The sequence below is a fragment of the Scylla paramamosain genome, chromosome 26 (assembly GCF_035594125.1).
Source record: "Scylla paramamosain isolate STU-SP2022 chromosome 26, ASM3559412v1, whole genome shotgun sequence".
Lineage (NCBI taxonomy): Eukaryota > Metazoa > Arthropoda > Malacostraca > Decapoda > Portunidae > Scylla > Scylla paramamosain.
The window spans coordinates 21,715,369-21,725,792 of record NC_087176.1 but is presented as its reverse complement, the minus strand read 5'-3'; the positions used below and the strand labels follow the sequence as shown (position 1 = coordinate 21,725,792).

Genomic DNA, 10,424 nt, shown 5'->3' with positions numbered 1-10,424 from the left:
TGCGGGAGATAAATGTTGGAATGCCAACAATATCTGGTGTCCCCAGGCGGTCACCCATCCAAGTACGAGCCGGACCCAACGTTGCTTAACTTCGCTGATCGGACGAGAAGCGGTGTGGTCGTTTAAAAGGAGAAACAGTCTGGAGATCCTGGCTGCTCAGATTTGTAGTCTTCGAAAATAGTCGTGGTGAGAGAACACAGGTCTATTGAGTCACGCTATAAGTCTTGTGTCACTGGCTCGTATTGAAAACATTTCCACTTCTGATCTCAACAACCTCTAACACTCTCTGCTGGAAGTTACTGTGGATTTCAAGGGAGTTTTTAATGAAATAGTACATTATAATGCTTATATCAAAAGCTTTTCGTCTCATCAACTCCTCTCCTCTAACTGACTGTCTTCAGCCTCTCTCTCACCGCCACAATGTTGCATATCTAGCTGTCTTTTACCGCTATTTTCATGCTAACTGCTCTTCTGATCTTGCTAACTGCATGCCTCCCCTCCTTCCGCGGCCTCGCTGCACAAGACTTTCTTCTTTCTCTCACCCCTATTCTGTCCACCTCTCTAACGCAAGAGTTAACCAGTACTCTCAATGATTCATCCCTTTCTCTGGTAAACTCTGGAACTCCCTGCCTGCTTCTGTATTTCCACCTTCCTACGACTTGAATTCCTTCAAGAGGGAGGTTTCAAGACACTTATCCACCAATTTTTGACCACTGCTTTGACCCTTTTATAGGACTGGCATTTCAGTGGGCATTTTTTTTTATTAGATTTTTGTTGCCCTTGTCCAGTGTCCTTCCTACATAAAAAAAAATATATATATACAGTATATATATATATATATATATATATATATATATATATATATATATATATATATATATATATATATATATATATATATATATATATATATATATATATATATATATATATATATATATATATTAAATGGCGTTTTTTTTTTATTTGTTAATATGTTAGTGTGGCTAGTGTTGCTGGTTTTGTTGGTGGTGGTGATGACGATGTGGATGATGATGATGATGTGCCTATCCCGTGAATTGCTGCTACGTATTATTATTATTATTATTATTATTATTATTATTATTATTATTATTATTATTATTATTATTATCATAATCACCCTAAACACTACCTTCCCTCCAGTGCACGAAGCCTGGAAATACAACACTCCTCATGGTAACAGAATCAATACTTCGACCTTGACTTAAAAACACTTGAACAAGGGAACCATCGCCGCGAAGACATGGGGCTCACTCAAGGTCACCAGAAGGATCATGACAAAATACACGATGGAAAAATGCCTTCCACTTATATAGAACATCCACGCACGTCCTCCCCATACAGGGGATTCTCCAGACGCTATTCATTCAGCCAGTCACTTCATTAATCTCTCCATTAGTGTTGCAGGCCAGTCAACACAGGGACGTATGGACGAATGACACACACACACACATATACACACAGCCTTACTTTAGATTTCTTTATTCATTTTGTTAAGTTCTCCAATCTATATGTAAATGTTCACTACTGCCTCCGTAATAAGCAGTTTATCGTTTTTATTAATGCTATTATTACACACACACACACACACCCCACACACACACACACACACACACACACACACACACACACACACACAGAGAGAGAGAGAGAGAGAGAGAGAGAGAGAGAGAGAGAGAGAGAGAGAGAGAGAGAGAGAGAGAGAGAGAGAGAGTTTACTACATATTCATGACTTATGTGTCTTTTTGTGTTATCGAAAACCACCCGATAACTGTTGCATATTTGTGTGTATTCGTGTGTGTGTGTGTGTGTGTGCGTGTTCAATAGTTTAATTTGTGGAATTGGTTTTATCCAATCCTGATGTCTGCAAGCAAGACACAATAGAGGCGAGGTTCACATGCCACACGGCGCCCCTGAGCCCATTGAGCCAGCCACAACAACACACTCCACCAGCTGGGTCTTGAGCTGACGCGCCACGACTCCTCAATTTGCAATGTTTTACTCGGGACGGCCAATGCAACTCACGGCATATTGTTTCAGATGTGGTTCAGGTCAAGAAATAAGTAAATAAATAAAATAAATTATAAAAAAAAAAAAAAGAGGAAAAAAATCATTGTCAGAACCCGACTAATCATCTCTGTGGTTTCTGAAAATAACCCTTGTGGGAACTTAGTGTTTAATAATATGCGCATTCTTTTGATTAAATTCTAGGAGCTAGGAGGCTGAGAGCGCACACCTCCGTCATCGCGCTTCAATAACACGGAATGTGACAAACATTCTCCGCAGACTTGTGCCACGCGACAATCTGAGGAACATTCTGGAGGCGCACACGGGTCTAGATCCGCCTGAAAATCTAACCATTATTCCTTGACGATTAATGGTATTCCTTTTACTTAAATAGGTTTAAACGAAAATCCGTTTCAGACAGGTAACATATAGACAAATATGGAAACAGACAAGCAAACAGGCAAATACCAGCCTCGGAGTCCCCATTTGGGGAGGGGACCACAAATGTCCCCAGGTCAGACTGCCTTTCTGACGACGACCCTGAGTTTCTTGACAGCTCCTTCAAATTTTTCTTCATTAACTTCTGGAGCATTCGCGGTCTAAGATCTAATTTTCAATCAGTAGAACAACCCATCTGCTCTTCTAAACCTCATTTTCTTTTCCTCACTCAAACTCAGGTGTCTGAGGCAACTGACAGTAGCCCCTTTTCTGTTCCCTCCTACTTTCTCTATCCTCATTTTCGATCCAAAGCTGGATGTTGCGTTTATGTGCACAATGACTTAACCTGCTCTCTTGCCCACGCTCTTGAATCTTCCGAGTTTTCCTCCATCTGGCTACGACTACAGAGTCACTCTCATACTAAATTTATCTGTGCCGTATACCTCTCACCTAACTCCTCTGACTATAAGAAATTCTTTGACTACTTAACTTCCAAAGTGGAGCACATTCTGACCCTCTTCCCTTTTGCAGAGATCTCCATTCTTGGAGACTTCATTGTTCACCACCATCTTTGGCTTTCCTCCCCCTTCACTGACTATCCTGGTGAACTAGCCTTCAACTTTGCTATCCTCCACGACCTAGAGCAACTGGTGCAACACCCTACTCGTATTCCTGACCATCTTGGAGATACGCCCAACATTCTTGACCTTTTCCTGACCTCTAATCCTTCTGCTTATGCTGTCACCCTCTCTTCTCCGTTGGGCTCCTCCAATCACAATCTCATATCTGTATCTTGTCCTATCGCTCCAATCCCTCCTCAGGATCCCCCTAAGCGAAGGTACCTCTGGTGTTTTGCCTCTGCTAGTTGGAGGACCTGAGGAGGTATTTTGCTGAGTTTCCTTGGAATGACTATTGCTTCTGTGTCAGAGACCCGTCTTTGTGTGCTGAGCATATAACAGAGGTGATAGTGTCTGGCATGGAGGCGTACATTCCTCACTCTTTTTCTCGACCTAAACCTTCCAAACCTTGGTTTAACACAGTCTGTTCTCATGTTATACATGATAAAGAGGTGGTACACCAAAGGTATTTAGGCCTTCCATCACCAGAATATCATGCACTTTATATTTCTGCCCGGAACCATTCCAAGTCTGTTCTCCAACTAGCCAAAAACTCCTTCATTAACAGAATATGTCAAAACCTTTCAAGATCTAACTCCCCTCGTGACATCTGGCATCTATCCAAAAATATCTCCAATAACTATGCTTCTTCTTCTTTCCCTCCTCTATTTCAACCAGATGGCACCACTGCTATCACATCTATTTCTAAAGCTGAACTCTACGCTCAAACCTTTGCTAAAAACTCTACCTTGGACGATTCAAGGCTTGTTCCTCCCTCTCCTCCACCCTCTGACTACTTCATGCCACCTATTAAAATTCTTCGCAATGATGTTTTCCATGCCCTCGCTGGCCTAAACCCTCAGAAGGCTTATAGACCTGAGACCGCAGAGATTTCTTTTTTATTAGAGTGAGAAGAAGGTAATATTATATACGAATCTTTATTTATATAAGTTTTCTTAACTAATATATTTTTTAATAAATAAATTTAATTAAAATAAATGCATATATATATATATATATATATATATATATATATATATATATATATATATATATATATATATATATATATATATATATATATATATATATATATACTGAGAGAAATACACATTCTATTCATATAAACTTCAAATATCACTTTAATATTTTCGTCCTCTTATATTAATTAGTCTTTCCTATGTATCACTTTCTTTCATTTATTTTTTCAATCGTTTTCTTATTTGTACTACTTTGTTTCTTAAGCATTTTTTATTTGATTTTTAATCTGTTTTTATGTTAATATAGTGCCTGACTTAAAAGGATAGCTTTGATAGAGCTCATTATGTATTTCTTATACCTATATTATTTATAGCGAATTTACACCGCTTCTTTAAAATTGAAAACTTTATGTGCGCTATACACCAACAAATGATATTCTCAAAGATAAGCTAACTAAGCTAATGGGCTCATAACCCGTAAATGAAAGCTTCAACCTTTCTCTTTTTAATGACCTTTCCAGTTTCCTATCTATTATTATTCTGTACTTTACTAACAGGTATCTTTTTCATCTATTTCTTCTCCTTCTTGGTTTGGGGCTTGACTCGGGCTAGAACTAAATCTTTTATCATTTATTCCTCTCATTGTAACTAAATTATGCCCGTATCTAACTGAAGCTGCAATTAAATATTTTCTAATTCAAGCTCTAGCATCTACTATCTTAATTTTCTCTCTCTCTCTCTCTCTCTCTCTCTCTCTCTCTCTCTCTCTCTCTCTCTCTCTCTCTCTCTCTCTCTCTCTCTCTCTCTCTCTCTCTCTCTCTCTCTCTCTCTCTCTCTCTCTCTCTCTCTCTCTCTCTCTCTATATATATATATATACTCGAATGACTTTTCTTATTCTTTAATTAGTATATCTTTACTTTTAAAATTGTGAGCAGGTCCGTTACATTTTTTGCTTCAGCTGCGTTACATTTTTGTCTTCCGCAAGTTATTGAAGGATTGTCTTGACCTCAAGCTTTTATTCTCTTAACAATCCAAAAAAATAGCTCCTATGTTTTGAATTCCCTATTTAACCTACTCTTCAAACTTAGTAACCTTAATTACTTTAGCAGCACATAATTCTTCTTTAATTGGAGCCTTAGGTGGCTTAAATGTTACAAAACTACGTAAACTTACCGCCTTCTCTTCAGTTAACCATACATCTTAATACTTATTGTCATATCAATCAGTGATATAATATGACTCATTTACTTTATCTTCTACTCCTTTATTTCAGGCTCTGTGATTATTTTACTCTTTATTACTCAGTCTTCATCAATTTCCGTTATAATAATTGAAAACAAAAGGAAGATTGCCCTAAAACTTTTTTTTTTTTTTTTTACCAATAAATTTCTTATCTTTAGGTCTTCCTTCCTTTTCAGGATTTACACTTAAATGAATTATAATTCAACTACTTTCTTCTAAAATAATAATTTTCTCTCTTTTAATTCTTCTTTTTTTTTAAGTCTTATTACTCTTTATTTCTATCTACGTCTCTTTGTTCCAATAATGCCATTTTAATTTCCTTCATTTACCACTTCCCTTAAAATTAAACCATTGCTAACATTTTCTCCTATCTTAATCTTTGTTACTTTCATTAATATGTTTGGAATATGTTTTCCTATTCCATTTTTAGCCTAGGATTCTAAATTATATTAAACTAAAAGTCTTCAAAGCCAATAAAAAAAACCTCTTTCAAAATCGTAAATTCCAGTGTTTCCACACATCTTTAGATTTGCAATCTAATATTATTTATATTTTACTATAGAACCTAATAAGAAAGTGTTTACCTTGTTTTTAGATTTGCAATGTAACGCCTGCACTTCTCAGCCATCTTATTATGCAACGATGATTCTTTTCTACAAATCATAAAGACATTGGTACACTATTTCATTTTTGGAGCATGGTCTGGTATAGTAGGAACCTCGTTAAGTATAATTATTCGAGCCGAATCAGGAAAGCCAGGCACATTCATCGGCAACGATCAAATTTACAATGTTGTAGTTACCGCCCATGCCTTTGTTATAACCTTCTTCATAGTTATACCAATAACTAATTGGTAATTGACTAGTCCCTCTTATATAAGGAGCCCCTGATATAGCGTTCCCTCGTGTTTACCTTGTTTTTAGATTTGCAATGTAACGCCTGCACTTCTCAGCCATCTTATTATGCAACGATGATTCTTTTCTACAAATCATAAAGACATTGGTACACTATTTCATTTTTGGAGCATGGTCTGGTATAGTAGGAACCTCGTTAAGTATAATTATTCGAGCCGAATCAGGAAAGCCAGGCACATTTATCGGCAACGATCAAATTTACAATGTTATAGTTACCGCCCATGCCTTTGTTATAACCTTCTTCATAGTTATACCAATAACTAATTGGTAATTGACTAGTCCCTCTTATATAAGGAGCCCCTGATATAGCGTTCCCTCGTATAAATAGCATAAGATTCTGACTTTTGCCTCCTTCTTTAGCTCTTCTTCTAATAAGAGGTATAGTGGAAAGAGGAGCTGGTACAGGTTGAACTGTTTAGCCTCCTCTAGCAGCAGCTATTGCCCATGCAGGAGCATCAGTTGATCTTGGTATTTTTTCTCTTCACCTTGCTGGTGTCCTCAATTCTTGGAGCAGTTAGTTTTATAACAGCTGTAATTAACATACGATCCTTTGGAATAAGAATAAATCAAATACCTTTGTTTGTATGAACTGTTTTTATTACTGCCATTCTCTTACTTTCATCCTTACCTGTATCAGCAGGAGCAATCACTAAGATTTTAACTAACCGAAATCTTAATACATCTTTCTTTGACCCCGCTGGAGGTGGTGATCCTGTTTTATATCAATATCTATTTTGATTTTTGGTCACCCTGAAGTTTATATTCTCATTTTACCAGCCTTTGGAGTAATTTCCATATTCAGGAAAAAAGAATCATTCGGTGCATTAGATATGATCTGTGCTATAATGGCTACTGGAATTTTAAGATTTATCCTCTGAGCTCACCATATATTTACAGTAGGTACTCGTATAGTTGTTGATACATGAGCTTACTTCACATCAGCCACAACAATTACTGCTGTTCCTACAGGTATTAAAATTTTCAGATGACTTAGAACCCTACTTGGAACACAAATTAACTATAGTCCCTCGATATTATGAGCTTTAGGTTTTATTTCTTTATTTATTTACTGTTGGAGGTTTAACAGGTGTTGTCCTGGCAAATTCATCAATTGATATTATTGTTCATGATACTTATTACGTTGTAGCTCATTTTCATTGTGTTTTATCTATAGGGGCTGTACTCGGTATTTGTGCAGGTACTGTACAATGATTCCACCTTTTTAAAGGCTTATCACTTAACCCTAAACGAATAAGAATCCACTTTACTGTCATATTCATCGGTGTAAATATCACTTTCTTCCCTCAACATTTCATAGCACTTAACGGAATACCTCGACGTTACTCTGATTACCCGCCGATATTTCATGGAAGAAACCTATGGAACAAACAATATTTCATGTTGCCTACGCAACAATATCCTATGGAAGAAACAATATTTCATGTTGCCTACGCAACAATATCCTATGGAAGAAACAATATTTCATGTTGCCTACGCAACAATATCCTATGGAAGAAACAATATTTCATGTTGACTACGCAACAATATCCTATGGAAGAAACAATATTTCATGTTGCCTACACAACAATATCCTATGGAAAAAACAATATTTCATGTTGCCTACGTAACATGAAATATTGTTTCTTCCAAAGGATCTATAGTATACCTTGTTGCTATATTAATTTTTTTTATAATTATCATTTGAGAAGCTTTAATCGTCCTGTTCTATTCTCCCCTTTCCTGCCTCTTCAGTTGAATGAAACCACTCACACCCACCCGCTGATCACTCTTATATAGAAATTCCACTTACTACTAACTTCTAAAATGGCAGAAAGATGCATAGGATTTAAGCTATTACTAAGACTTATCTTCTCAAATTTTACTATTAACCTTAGAATGAGCTGTTGCAATTATTCAGTCCTATGTTTTTGCTGTCTTACGAACTCTTTATACCAGAGAAATTAACTAATGACATCATCTCACGGTTTTTTACCATTTTGAAGATATAAGACCACGGCCTTTAACTGGTTCTATTAGGGCAATAATATCAAATACAGGTTTAATTAAATGATCTCACCAATATAACATAATTTCTTTTGTTATTAAGACTTGTTGCTATTCTCCTTACCATATATCAAAGGTGTCATGATGTTACTCGAGAAGGTACATTCCAAGGACTCCATACCTCTGTAGTAGAAAAAGGCTTACGATGGAGAATAATTTTATTTATTGCCTCAGAAATATTATTATTTTTTCTTTTTTTTCATTTTCCTGAGCTTTTTTTTTTCATAGTAGATTAGCCCCAACGATTGAAATTGGGATAAACTGACCACCTTACGGTATTCAACCTTTCAACCCATTTCAAATTTCCTTATTAAACACTACTATTCTTTTGTGTTGAGGAGCTACCGTAACTTGAGCTCATCATGCAATTATAGAATCTAGTCATAGGCAAGCCATTCAAAGACTAGGCCTTACAATTGTTTTAGGATTTTATTTTTCTCTTCTTCAAGCTTTCAAGTATTTTTGAAGCTCCTTCACTACTGTTGACTCCGCGTTTGGCTCTACTTTTTTTTTTTTTTTTTTTTTTTGCAGCTACAGGCTTTCATGGTCTTCATGTAATTATTGGAACCTCATTTCTACTTATCATTATTATTATTATTTTTTTTTTTATGTCTATATTTTAGTCACTTTTCATGTAATCATCATGTTGGATTCGAAGCAGCCGCATCATACTGACACTTTGCTGAGGTACTTTGATTATTCCTTTACGTCTTTATTTACAGATGAGGAGGCCATTTTTTTTTTTTTTTTTAATATATAAAGTATATCCAGTCAGAAAGTCTAGAACGCCTACAAAAAATAATTCTTACAATACTTCTTATTTGTTTATTTTTACTAACTTTAATTATTTGTTATATTGTTATAACCTAACCTAACCTTATTTTTTTTTTTTTTATTCCAGAAGATAGAAACCGCCCTGACTCTCGCCGGTCTGAACACATTTTAATTCAACATCAAGGTCGCAAACTTATTTTTTGATAAGGACTCTCAAAAAAATAAATAAATAAATAAAAAAAAAAAAAAATAAATAAATAAATAAATAAATAAATAAAATAAAATAAAATAAAATAAATAAAATTACGCTGTTATCCCTAAAGTAATTTGTTCTTCTAATCCTTAATATAAGGATCATTTACAAACTCTAATCACATATAATTGTCCAATTACAATAGCAGTTATTTTCATTTATACCCTTAGCGCCCCAACCAAATAAACCTTTTAAGTGTATTTTTATTATTTTTAATTCATCAAACTTATTAATTTTATAAAGCTTTATAGGGTCTTATCGCCCCTCTAGAAAATCTTAGCCTTTTCACTTACAAGTTAAATTCAATTTTGATAAAAGAAACAGACTTTTCTTTGTCCAACCATTCCTACAAGTTTCCAATTAACAAAGTGATGATAATGGTACCTGTGCACGGTCAAGACACAGCGGCTATTGAACATTTCCTGTCAGTGAGCAGGCTGCACCATAAACAACCTCAGAAAGACATATTTTTGATAAGCAAGCAAGAAATAACCTTTGCCGAGTTCCTTTTTTTATTCCATTATTTTATTATAATTCATTCTCTTTATTTCATTTTTCTCAAATCATTCTACATATTCATTCTACTAATACACTCATTCTTTCTTTAAATTTTACGTTAAATTCAATACTCTACTACTTTATCAAAGACATAAATAAATTTTTTTCTTTCTCCTAAATCTAAATTAGAACACTTTAATTTCATAGCTACTTTTAAGCCTAAAAAACATTATTTTAATTTTTTTGTCCTATTGATTAATTTTCTAAGTGCTAAGAAGCTCGTCCCTCCTAGCCTTAAATATATAATAAACCTTTTCAACGTAACTGAAACGCTATACTAACTTTAGCTGTACTTTGATTCTCCTATCCAGGCTCACTTTCCAGTAAGCCTACTGTGTTACGACTTGTCTCATCTTAATAATGAAAGCGACGGGCGATATGTACATGCTTTACACTTTACATCTAGCAAGCATGTTAAACTTACTTTACAATCAAATCCTCCTTCTAATTAACCTTTAAATTCATTTTCCCTACAAAATAAAACTCATTGAAACCCCTTTTAAGTTAAGCATTAGCTGCACCTTGATCTAAATTATTCTAAGACATTCAACATTAT

The 10,424-nt window shown here is 35.1% G+C and overlaps 1 pseudogene; it reads left to right on the top strand.

The window, feature by feature from the left end:
• Positions 1-3,524: 3,524 nt before the first annotated feature.
• On the top strand, positions 3,525-6,957 carry LOC135113870 (cytochrome c oxidase subunit 1-like; annotated as a pseudogene).
• The last annotated feature ends 3,467 nt before the right edge of the window (positions 6,958-10,424 follow it).